Source organism: Staurois parvus, unplaced genomic scaffold (assembly GCF_062004578.1).
Source record: "Staurois parvus isolate SC_StPar_1 unplaced genomic scaffold, SC_StPar_1.0 ptg000081l, whole genome shotgun sequence".
NCBI classification, from domain to species: Eukaryota; Metazoa; Chordata; class Amphibia; order Anura; family Ranidae; genus Staurois; species Staurois parvus.
This window is the reverse complement of record NW_028317877.1, coordinates 16,401,501-16,407,500: the sequence shown is the minus strand read 5'-3', so window position 1 is coordinate 16,407,500 and position 6,000 is coordinate 16,401,501. Positions and strand designations below refer to the sequence as shown.

At 43.8% G+C, this 6,000-nt stretch overlaps 1 protein-coding gene and 2 non-coding genes across 4 annotated transcripts in view; 1 reads left to right on the top strand and 2 right to left on the bottom strand.

Annotated features, from left to right (window-relative positions):
* Nucleotides 1–267: 267 nt before the first annotated feature.
* On the bottom strand, nt 268–349 carry TRNAS-AGA (transfer RNA serine (anticodon AGA)). The gene has a single exon. It is a non-coding gene; the product is annotated as a tRNA-Ser (tRNA).
* Nucleotides 350–1,067: 718 nt separating this feature from the next.
* TRNAS-UGA (transfer RNA serine (anticodon UGA)) lies at nt 1,068–1,149 on the bottom strand. The gene has a single exon. It is a non-coding gene; the product is annotated as a tRNA-Ser (tRNA).
* A 4,248-nt stretch (nt 1,150–5,397) lies between these two features.
* The window catches only part of NINL (ninein like), a 253,682-nt gene continuing 253,079 nt past the window's right edge, over nt 5,398–6,000 (top strand). For both annotated transcript variants that reach the window (XM_089669816.1, XM_089669815.1), the window contains exon 1: nt 5,398–5,535. The gene's annotated coding sequence lies outside the window, so the exon portion shown is untranslated. The remainder of the gene's footprint in view (nt 5,536–6,000) is intronic.

Here is a 6,000-nt window from a genome sequence, read left to right as displayed (position 1 = left end):
GCACAGGAAGTGTCAGGTCTCACGCTACAAAAAGAGGCCATGCACAGAGGACCTGTGCTTTGCCATGCCAAAGGCCTCATGTTTCAACACAAAAGCTGAAAGTGCTGACAGAGGAATGTGAAGATTGACTCTAGTGTAGGCTGTGGGCGTACAGGGCAACAAGTGACAGCATCCAACTACATGATCAATGCAATTGTTAGGCAGGTGAAAAACACACGGAGCCGTTGGGATTGTTGACCGTGCCTTGGGGAAAAAGGGGTGAGAGAGCGTAGTCGGCAGGATTTGAACCTGCGCGGGGAGACACCAATGGATTTCTAGTCCATCGCCTTAACCACTCGGCCACGACTACCTGTGACGGCCTGTGTCTGGAGGTGACGACACTAGAGTAGTCATGACATCAAAATACTTTGCCATGGCCTAATGCTTTTTCACTGTGTGATCACAATCACATCATAATATTCAGTGTCATATCTCAGTAGCTATGCTTTCTTCCTTCAAAAGCAAAGGGTTCCTCAACATATTAGGAAGCAACCATCGGGAGCTGATCAATGGATTTACAGTCCAAAGGGCTTAGACTCTTTTTCTGCATTTGTCACTTCAAACCCCACAGCCTGTCAACTCGTGCTTTTCTTTCCTTCGGCAATGAGAGGCCCCGCCACTGACCATCTGCTCAGCTTCAACACTGTAAGCTGTCCTTTTATTAACAAAAGGTATCGTAACATAGACATTAACGTTCAACTGGGGACATCCCAATACCTGCCACAGCCTCACTTCTGAGCATCCTAACAGGTACTGTAACAATCAGCGACTTCTGATCAAAGGAGGAAGAGTCCAAAAAGTGCCTCGACTCCTCATCTATGGGTGATAGGTTCAAGCCCAGGAGGCAGTCATTTGGCTGAATTGTGATCAATGGATGAAGAGTCCAAACTGCTCAGACTACTTATCGACGGGTCATGGGTTTGAGGCCAACAGGCTTCGATAAGCTCTCCTCTTTTGCGTCAGACGCCCTCCGCCACAAAGCAGGTGCTCCCTATGGAACCTGCACGCTGTGCTTTTCTACATAAGGACGTAGTCGGCAGGATTTGAACCTGCGCGGGGAGACCCCAATGGATTTCAAGTCCATCGCCTTAACCACTTGGCCACAACTACCTAGCAAGTGCTCCAACTCTGTGACGTCAACAGAGTAGTTTTGACATCAAAATGCATTCCATGGCACCATCATTTTTCACTGTGTGATAACAATGACTTCGTAATATTCATTGTCATATCTCAAGCGCAGTGCTTTGTTCCCAGAAAACCAAATCATTCGAAAACACAGACAGACGCGGTCATCCGCATCTGATTATTGACTTAAAAGTCCAGAGGTCTCAGACTCTTTTTCCAAATTTGTGGGTTCAAGCCCGACAGCCTTTCAATTCGTGCTTTCCCATCCTACTGCATCGGGTGGCCCTGCCACTGACCAGATGCTCGTTTCGGAACACTCTTTTCACATTTGTGAGTGCAAGGCCAGCACTCTATCAGAGTTTTTTCGCTGTTTTGACTAGGAATTACTGTAGTTACATTCCCAGTGTGGGCTTTGTTTGCCTTACCTTGTAATAATGGACGTGCGTGTTGTGGCTGCACCCGGTAGTGTCATAGCTGATCGATTCCCCTATTTTCATGCTTTGCTTCAGCTAGCTTGTCCCTATGCGCCAAGGGAACAGGACAACTTAATTTTCTGGCTCACACAGCATCCAATGCACGCCTCGCCATCCTCTGTGTGTTGCATCCCAAATCTGGGAGTTCTAATGTGACGAAACAGTGCATGAGTGAGCTCTCTGTGTGCCTGTGAACGTTGTGCCTGCTTGTTTCTATCTCACATCTAATTACTGTGTAGCTCTCACCGGCACTGGTGCAAGACTGAGAGTAGGACAAATTATGTGGACAGAAGGAGATAGGATGGCACGATCTATGAGTTATGTATCCATAGTACCACCCTATGGACATACATTTTATTCATAATTGTATTACTCTGGTCACAGTGTTTTATAAAATAAATCCTAAAAAAATTTAAGGACAAATAAAACAATTTCGGAAATAAAAAATATTTTTGTTTTCCTATTGTCACCAGTCAGTCACCCTGATCACTGCCAGACCAGTTATATGATGACACTGTACTGCACTGGTGACAGTATGGAAAAAAATGGTGAAATGGTGACATTTTTCTTTTTCATTTTCTTTGACAAAAAATTAATGTGCTGTAAATAGAACGAAAAAATACAACTTCAAAAAACTCGCCATGCCTCTTACTAAATACAGCAGGCTTTCTACTTTTTAAAAAGGGGGGGTGGGTATCTGTACTGTCCTGATATTTTTGGGCTTCAAGAAATGAGATAAGCCATCAGTATATCAGGATTGATTGATTTTCAGATATACTGTATGTACCATAGTTTGTGGACTGTATAACTTTCCTACAGATTAAATAATATACACAAATTTGGTTTATTTCCAACAAAGAAATGAAGCAGAATATGTTTTGGCCTAAATTTATGAAGAAAGTTTTTTTATTGGCAAAATTTTATAACAGAAACAAAGAAAAACTTGTTTGTTTTTTCTAAATTTTCTGTCTTTTTTTGGATTATTTAACAAACAATGAAAAACACAGTGGTGTTTAAATACCATCAAAAGAAAGCTTTAGTTGTGTGAACCAAATTATACAAATTTAGTTTTGGTACATCGTTGCATGACCGCGCAATTGCCTTTCAAACTGTGAGTGCTGAAAGCTGAAAATTGGCCTGATTAGGAAGATGATCAAAGTTTCCGGTATTGAAGTCGTTAAAGCGGAGTTCCAGTTTTGTGTTTATTATAAGTCAGCAGCTACAGAAACTGTAGCTGCTGATTTTTAATAAATACAGACTCACCTGTCCTAGGGTCCAGCGATGTGCTCACCCACTGGTCTCAAATTTATGATACAATCCTAAATGTCTACTAACTTGCATTACTGGAATAATATATATGGTTTTTAATTTGTTGTCTAAATTGTCGATGGAATCACAACTGTGGGCACCAGGAATCATGCTGAGCATTCTGATTGGTCCAGCAGTCCTCCAGGACCTGTTAAAGGAAGGAGGTGACCGAACATCTGGCTCACTTTGCCGCGGAGAACTGAGCCGGAAGTGGGATTGGATACCTGTCAAAACCAGCTATCTGCTCCCCCCTCCCCTCCAAAGGTGCCAAATATGGCAGTGGAGGGGGGGGGGGAAGAGACAAACAAGCAGAGCTTCAAATTTTGAGTGGAACTGTGCTTTAATGTCAAAAAAATTGGAAAAATTTGATGGAAAATTTTTGATATGGCAATTGAGCCAATTGTTAGATCGAAGGAATGTTTCACTTTTTTTTTACTTTTTTTATTTTATTTTTATGGCTAGCTATACTGCACTCCAATTCACTGGTTCCGCGCCGCCCTATAGCAGAAATAATGCTACAAGGCGGCACGGGTGCGCAAAAATCACGTATATATGTGATTTTGCAGTTCCAGGTAGGGGGCACACGCGCCCTACCTGCGCCGCCATTCGTGGCCTCGGCTGTCAACCATCGGGTCCAGGCTGGTGATTACCTGGTGATTGCCGAGTATCTCTGACTGGGAAGAGACCTGTGAATAAACAACACAGATCTCTTCCCTGTCTCTGCATAGCAGAGCCATACAAAGCAGTGTGCTTAAAGTGAAGCACGCACACAGCCTTTGGTTGCTCCAGATGTTAACCCCTTCCTGCCCAGTGCCATTAGTACAGTGTCAGTGCTTTTTATTAGCACTGATCACTATATTAGTGTCACTGGAGATGTCAGTGACACAAGGTCAGTTCCCCCCAGTATCAGAATGCCCGCCGCAGTCCCATTGTCCTGCTATAAGTGGCTGATCGCTGCCATTACTAGTAAAAAAAACTGTAAAAAAATAAAAATTCCAGTATCTATGCTGCCATTTGTAAACGCTATAACTTAAACGTAAACCAATTAATTTACACGTATTGGGATTTTTTTTTGTAGCAAAGACACATAGCAGAATACATTTTTGCCTAAATTTATAACGAAATTTGATTTTTAACATTTTTTTACAGGACATGTTTAATAGTAAAAAGTCCAAAATCTCAAAATTGTGTTTTTTTGTATATAGCGCAAAAAATAAAACCGCACAGGCGATCAAATACCACCAAAAGAAAGCTCTATTTGTGGGGAAAAGGGACATAAATTTCATTTGGGTGCAGCGTTGTATAACTGCGCAATTGTCAGGTAAAATAATGCAGTGCAATATCGCAAAAAATGGCCTGGTCAGGAAGGGAGGTAAATACTCTGGAGGGCAAGTGGTTAAAAGAAACTGTAGCTGCTGACTTTTAATAAACACACTTACCTGTCCCAGGGTCTAGCAAATGTGCTCACCCACGCCGTCCCTTCTCTGCCTCTTCTCTCCTGGTGCTGGCATCACAACTGTGGGCACCAGGTTGTGACAGCTTGTGGCTTCACAGCTGGGTGCCTACTGAGCATGTGCGAGTTGTGCTGCATGTTCTGATTGGTCCGGCAGTCTTCTGGGACCTGTGAAAGTTCCCAGGTGACTGCAGGAGGATGGAGGGGACAGAATTTCCGGCTCACCTCGCTGCGGCAAACTGAGCCGGCAGTGGGAGCGGGTACCTGTAAAAACCAGGTATCCGCTCCCCCCAAATATGACAGTGGAGGGGCGGGGGAGGAGGCAAACAAGCGGAGCTTCCACTTTGAGTGGAACTCTGCTTTAATGCCAAAAACCATTTTAAAAAAATTAAAAATTCGATGGAAATTTTCCGATACAACAATTGAGCCAACTGTTAGATCGAAAGAATGTTTTGCTCTTTTTTCAACATTTTTTTTTAATGGCCAGCTTTACTGCACCCTTAAAAAAATAAAAAAAAGAAATAAAAATCGGTACAGGATGGAGAACTTTTCCCGAATGATGACATTTCTAACATCGTATGTGTCTTTCGTTCGGGAGATTTAATTCTTTCCAAAATAGATTAATAAAAGTAAATAAAATATTTGTACAAACCTTTTGTTCAGAAATCTAAGTAAAAAAAAATATTTCTTTCCCTAATGAAAGTGATCGGATCGATATCAGATAGATGTACTGTCTGTGTTGAACAATACAACCAATGAAGAGTCAGATGGATGATGAGAACCCAATGTGTGTGTGGTCAGGATCACAGCTGGTGGCAGTGCCAGCAGAGGATGGCAGGGAGGGTGCTGCCAGAGGTGTCATGTAACAGAGGTCTGGCTGGGCATGCTGGAGGAGGATGATGAGGAGGAGGAGATGGTGAACAGTTCAGCCCCCATTTAGGAGTCTTATCCTGCCCTCCTCTCTCCTCTCCTGCCGATCTGGAGGATATGCTGGCTCTAGAAGGAGGGGCATAGCCTGGGATAGACTTCGACTAACCTATTGTGATCTCCTAACTGTATGTAGACATCGATGTCTGCCACAAGCATGACCTCCCCCCGGAGCCGCCTGCTGTCTCCTGCACTATGAGGAGGAAACAAGTAAGTTTGGAGACTTTTCCGATGTCTTCCCCCTCCGTGCACGTTGTGCTCGTATCTCATGCCTGGCTCTGGCTCTCCATGCCTGGGTCTCTCCATGACTGCCCTGCCAGGCTGTTGGGAATAATTAGTGAGGAGGAGGAGGAGAAGGAGCTGTGGAAACCGGATCCCAGGTGTTCAGATGATAATGGAGCTGGGTGATGCCTGCTGTACACAGCAATGGAGGCTTCTCCTTTCTGTTGCAGATTATAAAGTGCTGTGAGGAAGGATTCGTTCATACATTGTATCATGGCAGGGTTCTGTATTCTTTTTGGGGGCTGAAAAATGCAGTGAGACATTGTTTCCATTGGGAAGGTGCTGCTTTTATGTCTGCCATGTATGGGTTATATATGGAGGGCAGCCAGGTTCTCCTCAGACACTGTAACATAGTCTATGGGGTCCTATGGAGGTACATGAGGGACAGCTGAA